Consider the following 24,915-nt stretch of genomic DNA (forward strand, 5'->3'; position numbering starts at 1 on the left):
TAGTATTTCATCTGTTACTGTTATTTCCCCAATGAATTATTAGTGTATGCACGAACCTTCCATCAAATGCCCTGGCAGTTGCGTAGGAATGTTTCAGAAAATAGTATTACACAGCCTTTTCCATCATCTCCTCTGCAGGGGGCTGAGCAGAACCCAGCGATAACCTGCGCTTGGTTATCTTTTCCAACATGTTTCTATACAATGTCGTTTCTCGGTGTGCAAATTTGGCTTCAAAAGGTCTGCCCCTTCCTATCTCCCTTGTTCAGGAATAGCTCTGTTGATATACACCGATAAACAAAGATAAGGTACTACCATAAGCAACGGATGCAGGATGCAAAGGACAGGGTAGGGAGACAAGCCTGCAGTGTTATCACCGGTATGCACTGTGAAGGAAAACTACAGGCTGGTGGAAAAGAAAAAGCAGGGGGGAGAGAATTGGGGTTTTAATGCACCAGTTCTTGCTATTTACAAGACAGTACAGGTTGCAGTACTGCATTTAAAGACTGTATTTACTTAATACCCCACTGATGCTGATTAGCAATACCAACTGGAAAGGAACCTGATTCAACTGCTCTCTTGGAAAGCGACTGCACGAACAAGCAAAACAATCAAACACCTCTCACATTCCAACAGGCAGAAAAACAGAGGTAATTACACAGAACCAGGGAGAACTCACCATGACTAAAGCTCCAGTGCAGCTGAGGAATCTTGGTCTAACGGCTTCACAATCTCACCTCAAACCTGCAAAGCTGTCGCAGGAGGCTTTTCATGGCAACTGTTACTAACAGATAGTATCTCCCTATCAACTGCTGAGAACAGGTATTTTATACACCAGAGTGCCACATTCCTTCTGATGTACCAGGTTCTGAACGCCCCTCCAAAAGGAGGCACCTTTGGAAGGGATTTGCTCCCGACTCTTAAGAAGATAAGTGGGTTAACTTGTAAGGAGCCGCGAACCAGCATCCTACCTGCCAACAGGTTCGTGGAGCGAGATGACAATTACGATACCGCAGCCAGAACCAATACCAATTACAAGGCAAACGAATCGTGCTTCAAGCTCTGCCTGTACCCATGTTTTCTCTAACAGTGGCCCTGCCTTTGCTGCACGCCAAGTACTTCCCAGGCAGAATCCGTAGGCACAAAAGCACTTTAAGCTTCAAAAAGCTTCATCCTAGCATGCCTTCATTTCCCACACTTCCCAAGCAATCTTTTCTAGCCAGAGACAGTGACCTTTCCATGCTTTAGGAAAGCCTGCCATAATATTTTTGCACATCTTGGGTGTTATAATCGAAAGGCACATTATTGACAGCTTCATTAGCAGGAGCGCAGGTTGGAGACCTTCTTGCTAACAGCTCGACCTTGCTGCCCTCTAAAGAACCAAGTTGTGAGAGATAAAGATATATAGCTAAAGCTCCAAACCAGCCAGCATTTATGCCAGGGATGTATATGCAACAATAAAGATATATACCTAAAGCTCCAAACCAGCCAGCATTTATGCCAGGGATGTATATATGCAACAATGAGTTCGGAGCTGTTCCACTGCCCACAACAGACTGCAAACCTTTGCCCAACCAAAGCAAGTGTGACTGATTGTACTGAGAGTTTTCACATACCCCACAGTCACTGCATCCTTACTCTGAGTGGTCCCCCTGCTTCCAAAAACCCAGAGCACCCACAGTTTACAGCATGAAAGTAATTACATAAACTGTCTTCTCCAAAGACCATTCCAAACAGCGGGAGTCACGCTCCTTAACTACAGTTACAGATTGAAAGTCCAAGACTGGTGAGTATTGTGCAACCTGTTTTTGAGCAAAACTACCCAATCTAGACAAGGGAGGCAGAGACAGACAACGAGCAAGACTTAGAGCAAGTAGAAAAAACAATTACACAACGTGAGTTACTCCTCCACAGAAAACTCCTATACTAATATTTGTTCTCTATGAGCTTGTATATATTTGCATTCAACTTCAAAGCTTATTAAAGCAATATTGATGCAATTCTGAGCCTTTACAGGGAGGATCAGAGGTTTTCATGGGGTTCAGAGGTTAGTCTGCAGAAGACTGAGGGGCTAATACAAGGTAGAGAGAAAGGCAAAACTCGCCTGAGGAAAAGAAAAAGGTGCTACCAGACTAAGAGTTACCCAAGGACAGCTTCAACTCGAGAGCTAAAGGAGTTTTTAAGTGTTTCTATTACCTGCAGAAACGCACGTTCTGAATAATACTGGCCAGTCTAGGGGGAGGAAGAGTGTATATATACATATTTTTAAACTGTTTTTCCTTCCTCTTGCCGCAGTAAGGAAGCCTACAATAAGGACAGCAGTGAATAGAAAAGCAAAAGCATGATACTCACTTAACAGGCTATTTGGCAGCTGCGACAGCAGCAGGAGCATCTGCGATATGTACAGAGACTCGCAGTGAGGGGGAATATACACGAAGTCAATGTAGAAGGATGTCTATATTTGTTCATGTTTATAACGTACATTTAAGGGTCTTTTGAATGTGTGTGAAGGCTCTTCTGACATTAAGAGCCTCAGAGCTGGAAGGCTGGATATAAATATAGACATGCAGAATGTACATCTTTCGTGTTACATGCCGTCTTCCTCCTTTGGCCAGCTCTGCAGAGAGGCCTGTATAAATACAGGTATCTATCCAAAAAAGAACACTTCAGGGCTGAGATTGGCACTTATCTAATGCTTCAACAAAAGCATTTAAGGTCAAACTGCGAGCCTATTGCCGAATAGTTTCCTATAGAATCTGTATCATGTCCTACAGTAATGCAAGTCTGCTTACAAACCAGTAAGGCTGTGTTTGGCATGTTGCTAGCGCTGTTCTCTGAAGCAGCACTAGCTCTGCAAGGCCAGTGACCTTACTTTTTAGCATCACCCCGATCCGGTGTCTCAGACAAGATGTTACTAACACAAGTATTACTTGAAGCCCACAATGTTTACCCTGGCATGATTTTTATCCATTTGTCTACTGCGATTTCAAAAACAGGCAACAGTGACTGCATTAAGGCAGCTGAGCATTTTTTCAGCATTTGTGTTTAAGTGCACATAAAGGCTTTTTTAAAAAGTAAAACGTGGGGTAAAGCCTGTAAATAGAAGGATTAAAAACCATCTTTCACAGATAGCATAATTTTTTTGCACTTCAAAAGGTTAAAAGTACTTTTCTACTCCTCAAGCGCTTTCTTTTCTGTGAAGATTAACATGCTCTGCTTTAAAAGCTGGCAACTAAGAAAAAAAGACTCCTAAGCAGGAAGAATGTCCTAAGCAGGACATTGTTTTGAGGTACAGAGCACGAATGAATGTTAAATATTTTTTACACCCCGTATTTACACATTCTTTAAATGTAGATATAACTATTCGGTGGTCAAAGTGTGGATGTTCAACAAAATTAAGTGCAATCTTTGTTACTTCCACTGTAACTCAACTGTGCAGTTTTCCTCTGGCCAGGTGATCTCAAGGAAACTTGGTCCACTTGAGCTGCTTTAGTGACTTGGCCCCTTATCTACCTCAGCAAAAAGGACAGTTCTCTCACACGGTTGATAATTTCTGCTTATGGTTCTGCAAACCCACAAGGAAACACACAGCCTACAATACTAAGCCACAAAACTATTGAAGCTGCAGCTCAAATATTGGACAACTAATTAGAACTGTTACCAAGTAAAACCAAGTCGTTTATCCCTGTCAGTAACACCTCAGAAACCCTAAAGCTCTCATATTCTTCTCCGTTCACCCTGTTTTAAAAGAGTGAAAGGCAACCAGCAAGTCCTATTCCAGTTCACAGTCTGTATTTTTCCACTCTAAATTTAAAACTGTATGGTAATGGAATTTCTACATTATCCTGCTGATACATATGAAACAAAGACAGTATTTCAGCCTTTGGCAATGTAAATCCCACTGCAATGCTCAGTCCTTAAAGAGCCTGCATGTGTGGGAGAGCACAGGAGGGTGGGAGAACTGCTAATGCCAGTAAACACTCTACAGACAAGGTCTCTGTACCAGCCTATCGCAGGTAACACAGTCACACAAGGTGGCACGGTGCTCCCTCAACCCTTTCTGGCACTAGCATGCAGAGTCCAAAGCCTCTTGCCCTTGGTTGCAGACTGGAGCCACACCACACACATCCTCCTCCAAAAACCTGTTCCTTTGCACACACACAGAGCAGGCTTTGCCTCACTCATGAGTTTCGGCGGCCGCCAACAGCCAGCAAACCCTACTCACGTCTTGGAAATACCTTGACATTGCTTCTTTGGACTTTGCTAATCAACCAAAAGACACTCTACTATTTATGATTTTCATACCAAAAGAATGTTAAAAGCATCTGGAGTTACTGCACACCAGTAGCAGAGAGATAAGAAAGTTTTATTTTCAGTTTTCCCCCATCAGTTTTCAGTTTTCCCCATCACCTCCTTCCACAGCACATGCAAGTCGAGTGCAACGCTATCTCGTAAATCATACCATAGTCATCTGCATTCCAATACTCTGCCTGCACCTGAGTGTCAGCTATGACACACCAACTACACGGGAGGGAGCAGCTCAGCAGGATTCCTTGGGAGCTGCAGCAGCACAGGAAGTGGGAACAGTGTGGAAGCTGGCAGGAGACAAACCTCAGCTCTGATCTACACCTACAAATCCCCAGTTTAGACCTTTGGGTTCTCTTCTCAGGAGCTGGGGGAAAAGGGGGTCCAACAGCCATCTGTACAAAAAAAAAAAGGGACTATGGCATTAGCACCACCTGAAATCCCATCCCATCAGAAAGCAGCCAGAACAAGAAAAGCAACGACAAGGAATAGAGCTGCAGATCCCTTCAGAGAAAAGGGGAACGAAAACATGGGCAGCCAGCCGAAGTGGGAGGGTCTAATTCTAAGCTGGGATGAGGGGCAGCTAGAGAGAAAAAAAGGGAAACCTAAGAGTAAAGACTAAACAGGAAAAGGAAAAGGAAAGGAAAGACACAGGAGCATAAATCCACTGACAAGGCAGAGAAAACATGTTACGACTTGTTAACTTACAGTGAGCTTCCCAGAGACATGTTTTTTCCTAGCACTATACAGGAGGTTAGCAGTAATTACCAATGTCTGTGACCCTAATCAATAACTTCCAGCAGTCATCCCAGCATTTTACTATCCTGGCTAGGCAAGAAAACATTTGGGAGCCATTTAGCCAAACAGCATCAGTCCCCCTTCCCCTATTTCTTGAAGTGACCCATTCCAACCATTATTTGGAATTCCATATATTCCATATATTCCATTCCATTATTTGGAAAGCAATTAGAAAAGGACACATATTTCAGTAGGTATGTTTGCAACTAGGTTTTCTAAAGAGCTGAAAAACCAGAAACACAAATTACTTAACAAGTTGAAATGGTACTTGGCCTCTTTGCTCTGGCTTTCACCGAAACAGCCCTAAGACTTACAGATGCATAAGGAATGCTGTTGCTCCAGAATAGCCATATACGATGTCATATATATGTCCCATAGTAGAAGGAAACACAAGTGTCACATCTGTGAGTGAAGCTCACCCTCTCATCAGCAGCTCCTTCCCACAAGCATGCAGCTGGGTGAAGATTCCTACTGGCAGCAAAGCCAGACTTGAAAGGCTCCTCACTCCAGCTGGTACCTCCTGCCCAGGCTCAGAAATCACACCCTACCTGCCTCTGCTGCTCAGGTGAGCAAGAGGCACCAGAACCCAACAGAACAATGCAGGAAAGTAATTTAGGAAGCACGTGAGTTAAGTTATTTACGTGAGATATCCTAACAATAAGGGAAACCCATCATGAAAGGAGTACGTACCATTAATCATGGAAAGTTACTCATGGAAAAACTGGTAACTCACTTCTTGCATACTCCTGCGTTCTGGAGAACAAAATGAGGTTTTCCTGAAAACACGCCGCAGCAGTAGCCCAGCCAGGAAGATGCTTCATCTGGGTAAATCATCTAAGCTACTTTACAGGCAAAACCTTTTAAGCCAGTTTGAAACTAGATTAAGAGCTCTAACTAGTCAAAACGACCAAATAAAACATCCACAAGTATTTCCTGCTCTGCCACGCCACCGGGATCACAGTGTCTAGATGAGGCTGTAACTCAACCAAGAGCCGTGCAGAACTAAAGGCATCTAATTTGCAACAAAGGTGGTTGTTCAGCAGGCACCCAAGTTGAAGGGAACTTTCTAAGTATAGAACGTACTAACTACTGGAATTCCATAATGTCTTGGCTCCTACAACAACTGCGTGTTCTTTCCTTCCTGCCCATATCTCTCCTGTGTATTTTTTTTCTTCCCCCTCCAAATCTCCGAGAATAAAGCGCTTTAGCAGACACCAGACAGCCCTCAAGCCACAACAAGGAAGGAGGGGAAACTTTGGAGCCCCTCGTGAAGTGCTTAAAGAAGGAAAAAGCTACAAACAAAAAGCCACGTTCGAGAAAACAAAAGGCAAAGAGTTGAGGAAAACAGAACTCGCGTTCTACGAGGGGAGAGCCCTGTTCAACTCGAGGTCGGAGACCCGCGGGGGTCCGTTCATCCTCCCTGCGCTCACCTAAAAGCAGCCCGGCCGTAGGTATCAGCTCCTGGTACACAACCGACCCCCGCACCGCGTTTCCATCGCTACACTCGCTGCTCCGAGGCGACTCCCGGGCTTTGCGGTCCGGTCTGAGCTTCACCCGCGATGGGCAGAGGCAGGCAGCCCGCCCCCCCGGTGAGCCGGGTGGGAGGTGCCCGGCGGGACCGCCACACGCGGAGCCTGTTAGGCGCGGGCTGCAGCCCGGCACGGAGGGAGCCGTACCGAGGGGGACAGCACCCGCCCGGCAGCTCCCGCGACGGGAGCGCCGGGAAGTTCCTGGAAGGTGCCAGCCCTGGGGCGGGCTCGGGCCCGGCGCGCTCAGCGCGGGACCGCGCCGCCGGCAGAGGGAAGAGCCCTGTGCCGCCGGGGGCCCAGCGCCGCGCCCGGGGGCGAGGGCACCTCACGGCCCCGCGGAGACACCGGGGCGGCTGCCGGCGCCGGCCGGACCCTCTCGGCGCTGCGGCGGCCGGCGCCGCCCGTCGGGACCACAGCGGAGGGGACGCGAGGGGCGTGGAGGGTGCCGGCGGGACTCCCTAAGGGGGAGCGGACGGGCGGGCGGCGGCGGCTGCGCCCGGGCCCGGCCGCCCCCGTGGCGCGCCGCGGGGCCCCTTCCCGGTCCCCCCGCCCGCGGCCTCGCGGAGGAAACCCGAGCCCGCGGCGCGAACCCGCCGCCCCCCGGCCTCACCTCACGAGCGGAGGGACCCACCTTCCCCCTCCCGCCTTCCCCCCCCGGCTCCGGCCGGTACCGCACCTGGTCGGAGCTCCCCGGCGCTCCCCGCGGGCGGACAACGAGGCGGAGAAGGAGTTGACGGCCGCCACCGCGCTGAAGAGGCCTCAATCGGAGCGGGTCCCGCAGCCGCCGAGCCGCGGGACGGAGCCGGCTGCCGGGACGGGGCTGCGACCGCCGCGCCCGCGCGCAACAACTAACTCCGGGCGCCGCCGGCCGCGGCCCGGCCCCGCCCCGCCCCCCGCGCGCTCCGCCCCCGCGCGCGCACCCGAGGGCGGGGAACCCCCTCCTCGCCCTTCACCCCGCCCCTCCCGGCGCAGCACGGCCTCCCGTTGGCCGGGAAGCGGCGAGAGGGCGGGGCAGGCTCGAGAAGACTACAGCTCCCGGCGTACTCCGCACTACTCCCCACTCTCCCGGCCCTTTAAATATTGTCTCGCGCGGCTGCGCGCGCAGCCCTAGTATGCTTCCGCCTATAGAGAGAAAAAATAGTCCCGGCGATGCTTGTGCGGTTCGAGCTTTCGTTCTGTACGGGGTAACGGGGTGGGCGCTCCCGACGTGGCGGAGCGGAGCGCGGAGGGGGGAAAGGGTGTTTCGACCCGCCTGGGGGGGAGTTCCCTGAGGGGCTGCCCCGTGAGGCGCGGCGGAAAGATACCCGGTCGGTCGGCTGCGCGGTGAGGCGGCTGCGCGGGCCGAGGGGAGCGAGTCCCGCCGCGCGCCCCCCGGCCCTCCGGCGTGCAGCCCGCCGGTGGGTCAGGTCAGTACAGGGCGCGGGGGGAAGGCGGCAGCGGGCCCGCCGCGGTGGGCGGGCTGGCGGCGGGGGGGGCCCGTTCCCCTTCCTCTCTTCCTTCGCGGTACTGGCGGTGGCTGAGGACCGGCCTTGCTAGCGGCCGGGCCTGGCGGCACAGCGGCGGGATACCCGCTCTCTGTGTCCCGCTGGGCCGGGGGCAGCGCGGGGGGTGAGGGCGGGAAGCGCTGGGTGGGCGCGTAGGCACCCGGCTCCCCTTGTTCCCGCTGAGAGGCCGGGGGCCGTAGCGCCTGGCGGGCCTGAGCCCTGCTGGCCCGTCCCGTTCCCTTGCCCGGCCGCTTCTCACGCCGTGGTTCTCTCGTGCCTCTCCCCCGCGGCGGGCTTTCCCTGAGGAGCTCCAGCTCCTCACCGCTGAGGCGGCAGGAAGAGCCCCGGCCCTGGCACTGGGAACGCTGGACCCCCAGCCCCGTGTTCCTTCAGCCCCCCCCGCCCCGAAATACTGGTGCTGGGGGGAAGCTGCGGCCGAGCCAGCTGGGCAGTGCCGGACCTGGGAGGAGGTGAGAGTTGGGGGTAGGTGTAGAGCTGGCTGCTGGAGGCACGCAGAGGGGGGATGCCCCCCTCCCCGGGCCATCTTGTGAGGAAGTCCTGTGTAAGCCGGTATCTGCTGAGCGGCGCCCAGGGAAGTGAGAGGAGGCCGCACAAATAAAACCCTCCTCTTTTTAACTCGGTAGAAAAGAAAAAAAATGCTCTTCCCAGCTGGAGCTTCTGCTCTCCAGGGAAGTGGTCTCCATGTGGGTTTTTTTGGCTGCATGTGCCTATCAATTAAAACCCCACTTTTTAACCTGCACCCCCTTTATATGCATGTTTATTGATTTATCAGTTACATACAGGTGCTACAGTATTTGTATATATACTATAAGATATTTCCTCCCCCCCCCCAAAAAAAAAGAAAATAAAGAAGATACGAGACAAAGATGAGCTAAGTGCTGCTGTAAAATGGTATTTTGAGATGTTACAAAAGGTGTTTTCTTCCCCCACCACAGTCCCTCGTCTTGCATGTGTGACTTGCTTCAGAGACCACTGTTCCAGAGCACTGAAGTTTCAGGTTTGGGTTTGGACCCACACAGGAACTGAACTGACCATCCAGTCAGTGCTCGTGCCACTGCAGGGGAGGCTTTTTGGGTGCAGTTATTGCCTTTTTCAGCAGGTGAAGTATTCTTGCGCTTTCGAAAGCATTTTTCTGTGTGAATGTGGGTTGTGCAGGTGGACCAAGCTTGGCTGAGGCCACGGAGCAACAGAGCTGGGCACTAGTATTTGGGGGAACTGTGCTCCAGCAAGTTTGTGTGTGTTATTCTCCAGTAATCATTCTTAATTTCACAAGAATATGAATGTAACCAGCTGTTAAAAGCAAAGAATTTATCTATTCTCTAAGCCCAGGCTGAATGTGCAGGGACACAAAGTCCTTGGTGTTTGAAGACAGTGGTGAAACATTACCTCTCTGTTTTCTCACACACCAATGTTACAGGTTATGTATCAGGGATGAGGTAAGCAATGCTTCTAGAACTATGCCAGCTGCTGGCAAATACTGCAGCTTTAGAGGTCAGGAATTGAGGGAATGTGATTAATTTGTTATTGTGTCCTTAGAAATATGGCCTGTCTCAAAACAGAAGTTGAGGTTACTAATTCTGAGGAGATGGTGTGTATATTCAGCTGGTCTTAAATGTCTCACGTGAGGCTTTGTACAGGACACTGGCAGCATTCAAACTGGGAGAAAGGAGGGTTGTGTGATCTAACCCCTTTGTCTGGGTTGTACATTGAATACCTTTTTCCTTTGGTTGCTCAGAGTGAGGCACAGAAGGGGTAATGTGGGAGGTGCATCTTTTGGGCTCCGAAAGGGAGAAGAGAATCATGGTTTCTTTCACACCTGAGACTAGGGTTCAGTTCCTCTCTGCACCTGACTGTTGGGAGGGGACTGTAACAAATTGTAGTGCTGTGCAAGAAAGCAACTGAGAGGGGGATTCTTACTGTCTTCCATCCTGTCTTCTTGCAGGACGCCTCCCCTCAACCAGCCCAGGCTTCCTCTGATGCCCATGAACTGAGAAGATGTGGTGATTTCCCCGCTGTTCCTGGACTTCTGAATGAAAGCACGGACTGTGAGCTGCGTTTTTTGCTTTGTACCCACATCCCAAAGTTACTCAGTATCAGAGCACAGACTAATTGCCAGCTAATGGGTTTGAGTTAACTTTGTAGGGCTGTTGTTACATCTGTTCACAATGTGTTTAAATAAAGGGTCACTTAGTATCAAGGTGTGACCAGTTATCAAGCTGTACTTCCTCACCTGCCAAAGCAAGCACCCTCCTCTGTTGTAAGTGTTTGTCTCTGATTAAGTAGCATTTGTTTTAGGGCCAGTTCTTGGGTGAGACTACTTTTTTCCAAGCTTACCTCTGACTGGGCCAGAGGTTGCAGCCAAATTTAGAGCCTGTCTCACTAAAACAAGCTGATACATGTTCCTGAACTCCTGCTGCTCTGCCTCTTGCTGTCTCCAGGCTGTGATTGAAAAACTTAAGTGCTCTCTCTCACTGTTACTGAGCTGTGCAGAGTACTGTGGCATGTGCCATGAGAAACTCTTAGATGTTAGAGCACAGGTGAATAATAACCAGAATAATGAGGATACTCTTCTGGTAATGATCTCAGTGAGAAAAATAACCCACAGGATCACACATGCACTGTTTTGAGGGACAGTAGGTGAATGATGAAGGGTGATACTTTATATTTTTGCTAGTTGTTTGTGTACCCTAATAATAAATACCCTTTCTGTCTGTGATTTTGGCTGGCTCGGGGAAGCTCCTCAAGCTAGATTGCTTTCTAAACTCCTTTAAGCTTCTGAACTTTTTTACTTTCATGATTTAATTTAGAAAGAGAGGGGGGAGTCTCTCTTGTGCTCATAGGAACTGTTAAGCTTCAGTTATTTTTAAGATTTAAGAGCAGTGGGTAAAAAAACACTTTGATATCGTGTTCCTTAGATATGAATTTACTAATAACAGTTTCTTTTACCCAGTGGGTTTGTTCATGAGAGCAGATAAAGCTACTTGGTGTCTCTTTGAAATATACTGGCTAAAAACTTGTGCTAAACTGGTAACTAAAGCTTTGATTAGTGGTGTAGGTCAGCCTTGGTTGGCAAGATCTGCAGTGTTGGCTGTATTGTGTTATTGCCTTGCTACAGAACTGGTTTGTCCCTTTAGGGATGGCGTAGCTCTTCTGGTAAGAGTCATGAGTTGTTACTCTGTGTAGGCTGATACTGGTCTTGGAGCTTTGAAGGCAAAACATCTGGATGTGAGGTGTTACATGCGGTGCCAGTGTCGCTCTCGGTGGGACAGGTCAGGCAGTGAGCAATTCATAGCAGTCTGGCCTGGTAGTAGTCTCTTGTGTAATGGGATGCTTGGGATTTCAAAGCTTTTTGTATGCAAGGTTTTGATCCTAAAAAAGATCCTGCTCTCCTTTGCAGGAGGCTCCTAGTCTTGGGGTGACTGATTTTGGTCTTTTTGTTACATGGCACACTGCCAGTAACCAAGTGAATCTTGCGCTTCCATGTTTCTGAAGTTCTTACGACTTGGTGGTGTTCGTGCTGTTTCTTCAGGTAAAAGGGGATATAAGACTTTTTAATGTGTTTTCTGGGCTGGGATAAGTAATGAGGTGAGCAGCTGGCACCTTTAAGTCAAAAAACTGATAGCAGGAAAATAGGAAGAGTTGTTATAGTCAAAAGACCGAATAGCACAAAGTTTTGGTATTGATAACGGTGTGTGGAGCTCATAAACAAGAGGAGGATAGTGAGTGTCGGTTATTAAATGAATTCAGGAGACTTCAGACTGATGGAATTTATTTCTGAATGCTTTTTCTGTTTTTTTTTCCTCCACTGACTAGTGCAGAACACAGAGGATTTCTTGGCAATTTAGTGAATCACCAGGGGAAAGTCTACTTTAGTGTCATTGTTGTGCTCAAATCAGAGTAGAGAAACGCATAGCTTTAATTATACAGTGGTCTCTGAGGGATGATTTGCAGCCAAAGGAAACTCTTGACAAAGTGTTCTTAATTGTTCTTCAAAGTGTCTGTCATGTACAGAACCTGGTAGGACTGTAAGTGGTGGTGTGCAGGTTTTGTGTTTTCTGCTTGGGGGGGTGGTTCTGGAGCAGCTTGAGCCAGTGAATCGTTGCTGCTGCTGCCCTCGGACAGTAGTTTTCACGCAGGTTTTGTGATCAACTGTTTGAAAGATCTTAGGAGAAGAAGACTTTTTTTTTTATCTAGCTGGTAGATTAGTTCAAGGACTTGGACAAACTGAAAGCCAGTTTGCAGCATGTGCATAGAGGGGCTGGTTATGAGGATGACTGGCAATAATAAGATGGGGAAGTGGTAAAGCCCACAGTACAACTGTAACAGAGAAATGTGATGTATGAAATCAAGGGGGTGCTTGCCCTGATCTGCTCTGGATCTGTACCAATGCAATAAGCTGCTGAAAGGCCAGTTCTGTTCCTTTCCTTCATCCTGATGGTTTTCTGGTTACAGAGCAGGTCAGGTAATGTTGCTGTGTGGAGGGGGCATTGTGTGGCTCCCACTTCAGCCCCGTTGCCCAGCTTGCTGCGTTTGCCTCCACCACTTTGTCTTGAGGGAAACCTGCACAGGGCTAGTGGGAGGAATAGCACAATGGGCTCTGGTGCCACTAGCTGTGATGGTGAGTTACACTGCCCTGTGTAACTAGTGACTCAGATGGTGCAGCAGTCACCTCGCTGGTCCCCTGCATGTGGGAGAGGTCCCAGCAAGTGCAGGGATCCAGAGATGTGGGGGTATTTTAAAACCAAGCTTTATGGATGACCAAGGTATATTTTATTGTCATGGTGGGACCTTGATATGTAGGAATGCCTGAAGTGTGGTTGATTGCTGTAGCTGGATGGCTTCTCAGACAGTCTGAACTGAAGGGTGGTTAAAGCAGGTCTGACTTACATCTGTCTGTTCCCAAGTTCCTTTTCTTCTAGGTAAGTGCTAAGGCATGAATTAGTGTGCTTTAGGAGTTTTGGTGTGGGTTACTTCAGAAACTGTTTTTCTTGGAATTGCATTGGCTGCTGTTTCAAAGCCTGGGATCGAAGATGGGGTGGTGTTTTCTAACTTCAGAGCACTCTGCTGAAAATAGTGTTGGAATATCAATAATGCAACTTAACCTTGAAGACCAGATTGTCATTTGTGTAGGAATAGACTATTAATCTAAAGCATATGACTCTGGGGCAGTAATTATTTGTTGATCAAAGGTTGAGTGATGGAGGTGAGTGTCCCATGCTAGCATTGGAAATGCTCCCTGCCTGGTTATACATGGGAAGAGAAAGAGTCAGTCTCCAGAGTCAGGACAAGCGGTGCAGAGCTGTGGCACAGCAAGTGCTGGTAATAGTATGAGACTGTATGACAGAGAAAACAGATCAACACCAAGCTAAGTATTAAAAAGAGTAAACTGTGAATCCTCTTTCACACTTGAAAATATGAAGTTTGCTAACATCACATTTCTGCCCAGAAGACTGGGGACAGGGGGGAATGTGTTCCTGGTACAGGATGAACGGCTCACCAAGGTAAGAGAAGAAAGCTTGGTCTACATCTTAGTTCTAAGGGATTTTTTTTTACTAGTGTTTGAAACCTTTCCCTTCAGTACAGTGCTGTTCTCATGCCCTGCTTCTCCTCCACTTTAAGAGTAAGCATAATTGTCTTGTTTGCATTTACACTTACCCAGCTCATTGGCCAAGGTGTCTTCTGATACCTAAAGGATGAAAAATTTAAGGCTTCTTACAGGAAGATACTCCATTTAAAGCTACCATCTCTTCAAACACGCAGGCATCTTGTCGAAATACCTCATTAATCACAAATTGTATAGGATTTCTAGAGCAGATGAGCAAGTCTATGAAAGTCAGGAACTATATAGGCATATTAGAATGCTTTTATATCTCCTTCAGAATCTATGTCTTAATGAGCAGGCTTTACATCAGTTCTTGCTGCTTGGAGCTGAATATTTGTGGTTGTCTCAACAAAGGAGGGGGCTAAAATAGGAGCTGGAGGTTTGTGATTCAAAACTGAGTACTGAAACAGTGATAAAGGGGAGAAATGAGGAGAGCTTAGTGGAGGCAGCGGAGCATCAGAAGATACAATGTGCTTGTTGTTTCTGTTGGAGTTTAAACTTTATCAGTGCAAAGTCACATAATAACCACCAGAAGACAAAGGCGTTCTTCATGTGTGCCTGGCTAGCAGTGTAGGTCTGTAAAACAGAAATCATGGGAGGGCAAGTTTGTTCAGTCCCAACATCTAGTCAGCCACTGTCTTAGGTGTAACTGTGCTAACCTTGTCTTTTTGAGCAGATTTCTGGCATGGGGTGCCTTTGCTACAGTCTGCTTTAGCTGGTATTGCACACCACTTGTGCTGCTGCTGAAGTGAAGCTGAGGTAGCTGGTATTTGGCTAAATCCTCATAGTTACTGCATGCAGGAAGCACGACAGAACAGACTTCAACTTTTTCTGATTTTCAGATAAGAAATTATATTTGCAGCACTTCATAGGAGGTGCAACAAGCTGGTGTAATAAGTATCCCTTGTTAGAAGAAACTAATCAGAATTTGTGGAATTCAAGTTGTGTTTCCAGACTTATGGGAAAGAATCTCAGCTCTCACCGGGAGAATAAAAGTTTAGGAAAAAATCCCTGAAAATGTCAAGTCAGCTAATGAGATAACCCTTATATTTTTTTCTGGTAATCAAATTTCCTCCCACTGATGGCTATTTTGGGGCCCTCAGCTACTGGAATAGTTTCAAGCATTCTTCACTTCTGACACCAAGGAATTTCAGTGAGAGCACCGAATCTCAGGCTGCAGGGTTATAGAAATACAAGTTGCTAACTCTTGGCTGTGCTACTTGCATCCTTTTCTTCTGACAGCTGCAAAGACTTGTTGGACCTTTTGCTGAGCCATTTCACCCTTTAATCTGGCAGAAAGCGATTTGATAAATGAACCGAGAGCTATTCTGTTTCTTCAGCCTGCTGGAAGATGCCACTTGTCCAGTGAGCAGAGGTGCCAGGCTGAAAATGATGGCATATGAGTAATTAGTAGGTAAATAAGCTTAGGCTGCTGCAGAAGCGTGGCCTTAGGCAGTGGGGAGCTTTTGTCTGCACCTTCTGGCACTTGGCTTATCTTCATGCAGGCAGATGAACTTTGAATTCTTCTTTTGATGTTATGTGAAAGCTACTACTGCTACTGGCAGAATGAGCCCAAAAAGTTATCTTTGGTGATTGGGGGTGGCTCATGTAGCTTAATGTGACCATTTACCGTGGGTGGAAGTGGGAGTTTCCTTACATATTCATTTTTAATAAGCTCTGGTATTTACTTGAGCCCTCAGAGTCCTTTCAGCTGATGGGAGATATCCAGCTTCCCCTCTTCTCTGCCATTCTCCCGAAGGGAAAAGAGGGAGTTTGAGCAGCTCTTTGAAAATCCAGCAAGATGTGGCGATTGCCATAACCAGGTGAGAAAGGAGAAGGGAATAAAACTTTCTTCCTTCTGCAACAGCAATCTACTACTCTGTAACTTATCCCTACATCTAGGCTATATCAAAATAGGTGCGTCTTGAAAGAGGTCTGAAAATTGTATTCATCTCATCTAAACCTACGCCAGCAGCGTTATTTCTGGTTTCCCAGTCTGCTTCATCAGTTGACAGTAGTACATAAATCATTGTGTGACATTATCAGGGTTCTGCAAACTCTTCACTAACACCAAACACTTAATCGAAACGTGGAAGCACAAATCATCTACTTTTTAAGCTGGCAGCACAGGAAAAAAGAAAGGCAGAAAAAAGCTTTGGAATCATATTAGTTTGATTCCTGCCTCTGTAAATGTCAATTTGAAGTCACAAATAGTGCCTGATTCATCCTGCTTTCTGAAATTTGATGTCTTTGAACAACAGGCCATCAATTTTAAGCTGCTTTGTTACGTGGGGAGAGGCGATGTGACAACTGCTTTTTCGGTGGTTGCGGTTGAGCTTTTAGTTTTCCAAGACTGTTCCCAAGCAAACCAGACATTATATTTGGTCCCATTCAAACCAGTATACCTCAGGACAGGTACAAGGTGGGGAAGACCTCTGTGGAGGCAGTGATGTGAAGAGGTATTGGAGGGGACTGGATAATCCAGCTGCGAACTGAGTGTTTAGGGAAGCTCCAAGCAGCCAGTCCTTGGGTATAAGAACAAAGTAGTAGAAATATGTGTCTGCTGCAGCTACCTCTGGCATTCAGAAAGGGTTGCTAGCCCACTGGAAAGAGCCTGAAAACGAGTTAAAGGCATATTTTCCAGTCCTAAAAATAAATGTGGGCACTGTGTTTGTTTAACTTCTTGAAAGGCTGCATTTGTCAAATCACAGCTTCATCAGAATTTATTGATACAGCCAACAAAAGCATAACAAAATCTAAGGGGCTGCTGCAGTAGACAGTTGTTCAGTTTTACCATGTGTGTAACTACTGTGGGAGATAGCTGCTGCAGGGATGGTTTGCTTGCTATCAGTCCTCAAAACAAGACTGTGTAGCTGTTATGTAGATTTGAATTCCTCTTTCTGTTTCTTTTTTTAACAGAGGATGGGTGGCCTGTGCTGGATGGGTCAGTGGGTGATCCCAGACATCCCCTCTAGCCTGTGTACGTGGCTGTGCTGCAGCTTTACACACAGGAGAAAACCTTAGTTTTTAGTTCTAGACTAAGGAACTTCCTTGAAGAGTACAAAAATCTTGCAAGTATTTGTGCTAGACTAACCACAGTGGCCTTGTCTTGATGTAAGAGTTGATTTGATCGCTCATCTGTTTACAGTTATGTTGTGAGAAGCTACGGGGTTAATAGCCACACGTTAAATTTCGTCTGTGAGACTTTGTGAGCTGTTTTGAGTGAGTAGTGATGTGAAAATCATCCTGGTAGCAAAGATGCTTTGCTTGAGAAACCTTTTCTGTTAATATTGTCTTCATCTTTTAAAACTGATTGAAAGTATGAACAAATGTGATCTCTATTACAGATGGCTTACTTGTGTTTTCTCTATAGAAAGTGCTTGAAATGTTTGGGGTTTTATTTACAGTTACTTGCATCATTTTATTGCCAATTGTAAAAACAGGCGCTCTGTCCCAGTGCCATTTCAACAAAGTATTTCTCAAGGTATTTATAGAAAAGGCATTTTTCAGCAGGGCTTGTGAAGCTCTCAGAAAAGAGAGGATTACGGGAAACTTTCCATCCTGTTCCCAAAGTTTGTCCTCTCATATTGCTGCCTTGTGGAAGAGTCTTAAGAGTATCGATATGCAAGTAAATACACTCAGAGAGGTTCCATCTTTGTACTGAGGATGGATATGAAAGCAGGAAATGACAAATGCATGGTGAAGGCTAGAAAGCGGGGGGAAAAAACCTTCAGCTTTTATCTCAGACTTCTGGGAATTGAGTTTAGAAATCTTTCTCTTTATTGATGCACAGTTCTTTATTAAGTCAGAGGTCATTAACATTTGGCAGGTGAGTGTCTATAATTGACTTTTTATGAGGACTTTTAGGTCCCAGCTAAATGTAGGAACTTAGGGGCTGATAGCTCTCTTGTGTGGCCGGGGTTTTTCCTTCCAGTTTGTGTGGATGTGGGTCAGCGAGCAGCAGAAGACTCTGGGCAGTGAGGAGGCTGGACAGCAGTAGTGCAGCCAGGCAGTGATGTATTAACCTCAGGTTATCATGGAGAAGGTATGCTGGTTTGTCATACGTGGATAGATTTTACACAAATGAGTTGTCAGGTTATGGTAGATGATGTTAATTGTCATACTTCTGTTTTTAAGACTTGTCTTTCTGGTTCTGGGCTTGCTCAGTAGCACCGTGCTCCTGTGAATGTATTTGTGTACTGCTGTAATCAGAAATACAGACATTTGAGCAGTTGGAGGTTTTTGTGGATCAGAGAAACAAGTTTCCTGGCATTTGCTGTGAATTTCTACTGCGAAATAACTTGGGGCTTAAAAGATAAATGAAATACAGAGTAATCACCCCAAAGAAGCGAGACACAAGCTGACAAGGAATTAGGATGGTAATTGATATTTGAAGGTATAGAGAAGAAATGACAAATCAGTGAAATAGCAGACAGATCAGTTGTTGCTTTGTGGATGTTGAACCATACAGGAGGGAGGGACTGCAAGCTGTTGTGCCAAGTCCTGCAGTGCCACACAGGGGTTTGTAACTGCCTTGGAGAGATTCAGAGTATGGGGCCTTATTGTAGCCCAGAAGGAGATGGTGCAATGTGGGAAGAAGGTAATGGAGTTGGAAAAAATTGTAGATAGGAGAGGATGCAGAGGGGTTGATAAGATCTGATTTTTCAAGCCATGGTGAGAAACAAAGGTGTCAGGTGTCAGTTCTCATGGTCAAAATGAGCTTGTCTAAGTGATGGTCTCTCTACAATCACTACCTGAAGCTGATGTGCCTCTCACCTTCGTTTTAGGATTAAACAGCCACTTTTTGAGGGTACAGTATGGTCAAGCAGCTGGTTCGTGAAGGAATCAAGAGACCTGAATATTACTGATGGTTTTTTTCTTCCATTGAGTGCTCTGGCAATTTTTTCACTTGTCTGCTGTGAATTTTCGTGCCCCTTCTGTGCAGGCAGAGCTACCTTCAAACACAATCGCTCTGGTCTCGCTCCTGGCAGCAGGCATTCTTAACTCTGACCTGCCATACGTGTAGTAAGGAGGAAATACCCAGTTACTTAGGTAGGGCTTGCATGTGGCTGTTGTGTCATTAGCTGCACCTTAACCTAGCTTTGGTTAAGAAGGTGTGGACATTTGATGTAGCAGAGACTCCATTTCTTTTCGGATTTAACCCCCTTTGTCATGCAAATAACAGTATATCCCTCTTGAGGTTAGGAATGGGTTCTTACCTTCTGCTTATACACTGTGAAGAGCTTCATATTACCCTGTCTTGGTCCCTGCATTGTCTGTCCCTATAATCTTGTGAGAGCATCTGCAGCTCGTTATGCTGTGTCCTCCACTTGAAGGACAGAATATATGGAACAAGTGGGTTAATTAGCGGAGTGGTGAGCGCAGGCAGCCTGGAGTGAAGCTTTTCATTTGAAGGGAAAAAAAAACACCTCCAAACCCTTACTTAAAGCTGGTACTGAACTAAACCTGCTTGGAACTGCTGGAAGTTGGGCTCTGTGTAGTGAGCCTAAAGTTATCTGAAGTGACAACTTGCTGTTGCTTTTAAGTTTGTTGCAATGTCTTGGATTGGGGTAAATACCACTTGTATGCGGAGCTGAGAGTCAACCTGAGCTTAACACAACTGGTGAGGGAATCTTTTGGAGGAGTGGTGTAACATTGGAAGCCCAGCTGGAGCTTCAGTAAGTGGAGAGAAGATCTGGACTCCCTCCCTGCTCAGTTTGCTTGTGATGGGTTTTTCTAGTTAATAGATGAGTGAAGTGCAAACTTCCCATCTCTGCTCGGGTGGTAGAGAGAATTGTCCCTTTATCCATCTGTCCCTCAAGCTTTGAACGGGGCTAGAGGAGCTGGTGTCTGCTGTTCTTCTCTGGTCTTGTGACCATTGTAAAGAATTCTTCCACCTCCTATATCTTGCTTTCTATTCATCACTCTCTCTGTCCTGAGAATAACCAGTGATTATTTCTTCAGCTGTTGGTAGCCTTCCTAACAAAACAAATAAGCAATGAAGGTGTTTGTGGGCTACTGTGGTGGTGTCTGCCATAAAGATGACCTTGATTTTGGTTCTGGGTAGGTGTTGGGACCAGGCTGACCTGAAGGATTCAAGAGATGTGCTGCTTGGCTTATGGAAGTACAATTCATCCAGTATAGCAAAGGTGGACTTTGCTCATGTTGTTTCTTTTTTTTCTTTCTCAAAGAGTAAATAGCAACAGTCAAAAAAAGATGCTGTAACTAGATATGTGCCTTGGTCATTAATGCTTTGCTGGGTGAATTTTAGTCAGCAAAACTATATGGAATAGGCTTTTTTTTTCCTAGGGTTAGAAGATACTTCAGTATAAAATGTGCAAGCATGAGGCCACGTTCAGAAATGGTTTGGAAAAGGCATTTTAAATAGGAACACAAACAAGTTGGTAGTGATTAAGGCATGGATACTTGAGTAGATGAAAATTTCAGTGTGAAGTGCATGAATGTTTCTGCTTCTTAATTAACTGTTAGCTGTAAATGGAACATACTTCAGTTGTCCAAGAAAAAAAAAAGGACCACATTATGAGCTGAAATTTTGATCTAGCTTTTCTAATCAGCTTGATTACTTGTCATAGTTTCAAATGATGGGCTTCTCCTTTGTTTTTTTTTCATGCTAAACTCCAAGACCCGGGCATATTATGCTGCAGATGGGAGATAATAAGTGGTGCAGTAGTGCTTTCTGGTCCCTCAGGACTCCTTATTTACATGTTGCAACCTGTTGGAGGCTTACTCATTACTGTTACTTACCAGGAAGCAGTGGAAGAGGTGACTAGTTTGTTTTGAGAACTAAGTACTCATTGTTGAAGAATCAGTGTGTGTTACTTGAGGCAGCCAGGTGAGTTACTCAAAGGTTTACTTACTGAAAGGTTACTGGAGGGTTTCCTCTGGAGTGGGTATTTTATTGTGAGTAACAAAGCTTAGTTGAGATGCAGACTGAACTTGCAGGATTCTTTTTAGCAAGTTTACCAGGGAGCTCTGGAATGCCGTGGGCATATTTTGTCTGCAGTTATACATAGATGACCCTTTCTAGAGGTCAGGAAACAGTTCCAGGGTGGGAATTAGCTGTTTTGGGAGACTGTGAAAGACCTCCTGTAATAAATATTTTATCTCAAAGTCTGTAAGCTTGTGTATGACAGTTAAAGCTGTAATTACCGAAGCCAAGTAGTGTTTAAAAAGCAGCATCGTGCTTTTTTGACTTTGTTCTTGGACATGTGTAGAGGAGCAAAATACAAGTGGGCTTTTTTCAGAGGAGCCTTTTTATAAATGAAAAGGGAGTACTGAAGAGGCAGTTATCTAACTGAAAGGACCTTGAGTTAAATCTTAGGATGAAATGTGGTAATGGATCCTTAGGTAATCTGTGTGCTCGCTGCCAAAGTTATCCAAGAAAAGTGGGTTCCTGAATTTGCAGCCCCCGTGCCTGCACATCTGCTGTAAAATGTTTAGGTTTCCCAAATCCAGAGAGCATTGCCTAAGCTCTTGTTTTCCTCCAGCTTGCTTTTTCTCATCAAGGCAATGAACTCTGGATTATGGGGTTATGCTGAGGTGAAAGCTGTATTGTAGCCCTTCTGAAAATACAAATATTTCTTTCCATTTCCCCGCTCTTTAATGCTGTGTAAACCAGAGCGTTACTGACCTTTTGTCATGGATCACCCAGGCTTTAGTTCTTATTTCTCTTTGCAGTAAGAATTACACAATGTGTATTTGAGTCAGGTTCTCACAACTGCTTCTGGATGTCTGAAATTAAGCAATGGCAACCAGTTAGTTGAGATGGCTGGGATGAAAAAGGTTTAAGATTGGTAGCATTTCAAAGCTGCTTCTCGAGTTCAGTTGTGTTCTTGGCTCACAGAGATTTCCTATGTGACCTTCTTAAAGCCAGCTATGCCTCTTTACCCATATATAGGGCTGGTATAATACTTACGCTTTAGCTCAGGGGAACCATATTTACTTAACATTATATATAGAAAATATACCAATAACTCATTATTTATGGAAAATGTAAAGGCAGTATGAGTGTTTGCTAAATATGGTAAATACTCAAACCTGAATACCCAATATATTTCAGAACATTTCTAACTACACATGGATTAAGTGAGCACCTAAGTGCTTGAGGCTTTGTTATGTGTGAGACCTCCATCCCCATGTCTGTTTGGACTGGTTTACATTCTCTTCTAGGACTAAAGATCAAGTCTATTCTGCAGAGCTTCTGCACGTTTCCCATCTGTGGTTCCTTGTTTCCAGCATCTGAGGAGCAGCTGTGGAACAGGGAAGGTGGAATTACTGCAGGTCTTAGCCATGCTTTTCCCAGGTTCTTGTTTGCTGTTTGGCTCCAAGCTCCAGGAAGTGATGCTCTGCTCTTAGTCACTGTTTTCCCTGGATTCTTCTTCTGACTTCTTGCCGATATGACAAGACTGGAAGTGGGTGATCTTTTAAGGTCCTTTCCAACCCAAGCCATTCTATGATCCAATGATAAGCACATAGAAAAGGTTGCAGCATCACTAAGAGGCAGCAGAAGGAAGTTAGCCACAGTCCTCAGAGCAGTAAGCCCAGGTTGCTGGAAGTGGTTTGGGGATCGGGTGAATTATTGCCAACAGTTGTCCACTGCTTGGAGCGCTTAGCCTAGGGTATTTAGGCATGCTGATGGCATGGCTTCTTTCTTTTCAGTTCTGCTTGAGATTCAAAATTCAGCATTTTCTCTATATATGCCCCAGATGTTCCAGAAGTCTGCCTGCCTCTTGCCATACCTCACATGCATCTCTCTGATGCATTACGGAAAGCTGGAGAGCATTCACGCCATTGTTTTCATTGATGATGCTAACCAGCATAATTTCCTCTTGCCTTTGGAGGATAAAGAGAAGTAAAGCTTTGTTCAAAGTTGTCTACAGTCTGCTGTTGATGTAAGTTAATTCTTTTATGGAGATAAGTCTGTGGGTTCTTGTATGACTTCAAAATTTCTGTGTGTTTCCCCTTTTGGTGGTGAGAGGGGAATCCTGGTTAGGAGCCTAGTCAGAGAGTATAGTTTGACTTTGTTTCCAATTTCCCTATGCTTTCTATTCATGTTTGGGTATAGTCTTTCTCCATACTGTTTATCTTTACACATGTAATCTGTGGCCTCAGACAACTTGTTAGCACTGGTTGAAGGAGCTGTCTGCTTTGCTGGGTGATGGGATGCTTTGGCAGGGTTGTACTGTCACTTCTATTTTTCTTTCTATGAATCCAGACAAGGTTTTTTAAGCAGTAGCTGCTATCTGGATACTTGCTTGAACCTTGCTGCTGTTCTGTTGTGCTTGTTTTCTTGATTTGTTTTCTGCTTCTGAGGTCTGTGTGGTTTTCATCCTATGATGCCAATGACATGATGCGTCCAAAGCAATCCCAAATTTAAGAGCCTTGGCTGATTCTGGTGCACTTGGCATGCAATGTACATCCAGACCTTCATTTCTGATGCACACTGAATTGTTACCAGAGAGCTTTAGGAACAGGTTAGAAATAACCAGTCCCATCCATGTCTTCACTTATTCTTGCTATGAGAAAGGATTTATGAGTTCTGTGGATTTGTTTAAGGGGACAAAATAGATCAGAGCAAGTGTTTATATACCTGTCATTCTGCACAACTGAGGTTATCTAGAAGTTGTGATTTCTTCCAGATGACGGGTTTTGGTTTGTTCAAACTCCTTTGTTTTATGTTGGAATAGCACAAGGCAACAGTGAGAACAAGAGAGCAAAAATGTATGGAAGCTGGCATGCCATATATTTTCTGAAGATGGGTCTTTTCTGAAAGTAGCCAGAATTGTCTGTTCTGTGTGAGAATCGCTGGCTCTTCCCACACTTCGTTTCCTCTAACCTTTGTCCCTGTACCCATATCAGCGCATTTAAAATATCCAGTTCCATGCTGTCTTTGTGGCTCTTGGGGTCAGGGTGGATGCTTTTCTGCTGGGTCACAAGGCCTGTGGTGACTCATACTTTTAAGTATATTCTCCATCCCTTTTTCAGTATATTCTCACATCTGAAGTATTCAACCCCATATTCTGTAAAATCGTCAGAAAAGGCTTGTTTGGGTGAGTGTGCATGAGAAATTCCACTCTATTCCTCTGCGGCAGCAGCCAGTTTCCTCTCCCAGAGCTGCAGAGAGCTAGGAGTATATGTGACTCTTGGGCTCTCTCGCAAAGCCTTCCTCATCACAAGTGCTAAAAGAGCTGTAAAACACCTTTTCAATCTCAGCAAGTATCTCTGTTCCTCAATTATTTTCAAATATGTAACTTTTGATTTCACCAGCTGCTCACGATCAGGATTCCTTGAGCTTCAGTGTTATCTTCAGTTCAGGATTCTTGTTCGGTGTTTTAAATCAAAGTCATCCTCAAGCATTAATTAATACTGTTTCTTGTTTCGCTCATGTGATGCTGGTAAACGTTAGAGCTGGGCAAACATCATTAGGAACTTCAGTCTGCTCATTTGCATTTTTTAATAAACTACTTTGCTCATGGCACTTCCATGTTCACATCCCACAAACAGCCAAGTGATTGACACTTACTGACATACACGATCAGAGGAACCCAACTTTTGAAGCAAAGTAACCATTTACTTACTGATGGGGAAGCAAGCAGGATCTGTTAAAGCCTTGGAGGAATTCTGATCACTGTGGTTTCAGAGAAGTGTCTGTACTCAAGACTTGATTTCTGTGTTGATTACATGGGTTGGTGGTTGTGAGGTTTTATTATGGGTGATCCCTTTTGTCTTGTTCATGCAAAAGTAGCTATTGGAAAATTTTGTGATGGGAAATGTGAGCTTTTCAGGTCCTAGAGATTTGCAAATGACTGAGCAGGTAAAGAGGTAGACTGAATTGCCTATAGCATCTAAAAATTTGGAGGAGGCTTTTAGGGACAAATTACAAAACCCAGTGCCATTTCTGGTAGTCACACACTGCACTTAGCTTAGGTAGAGTGATGACACTGGAAAAAAAATCAAGATTTATTTTTAGACTCATTTTGTCATCTGAATGGTTTGTATTTTCTCATGTGATACCTGTAACACAAGGATTAAATTAATTTTGCAGAGCTGTGTGTGTTAGTGGTGTTACAAATGACAACTGATGCTATCATTAAGGAAGCTAATTCAGAAGAAAATGAACTATCCTAATCTGTGGATGCTTAATACCCGCAACGAAGGG

This window comes from Gallinula chloropus (assembly GCF_964237585.1).
Source record: "Gallinula chloropus genome assembly, chromosome: 9".
NCBI lineage: Eukaryota > Metazoa > Chordata > Aves > Gruiformes > Rallidae > Gallinula > Gallinula chloropus.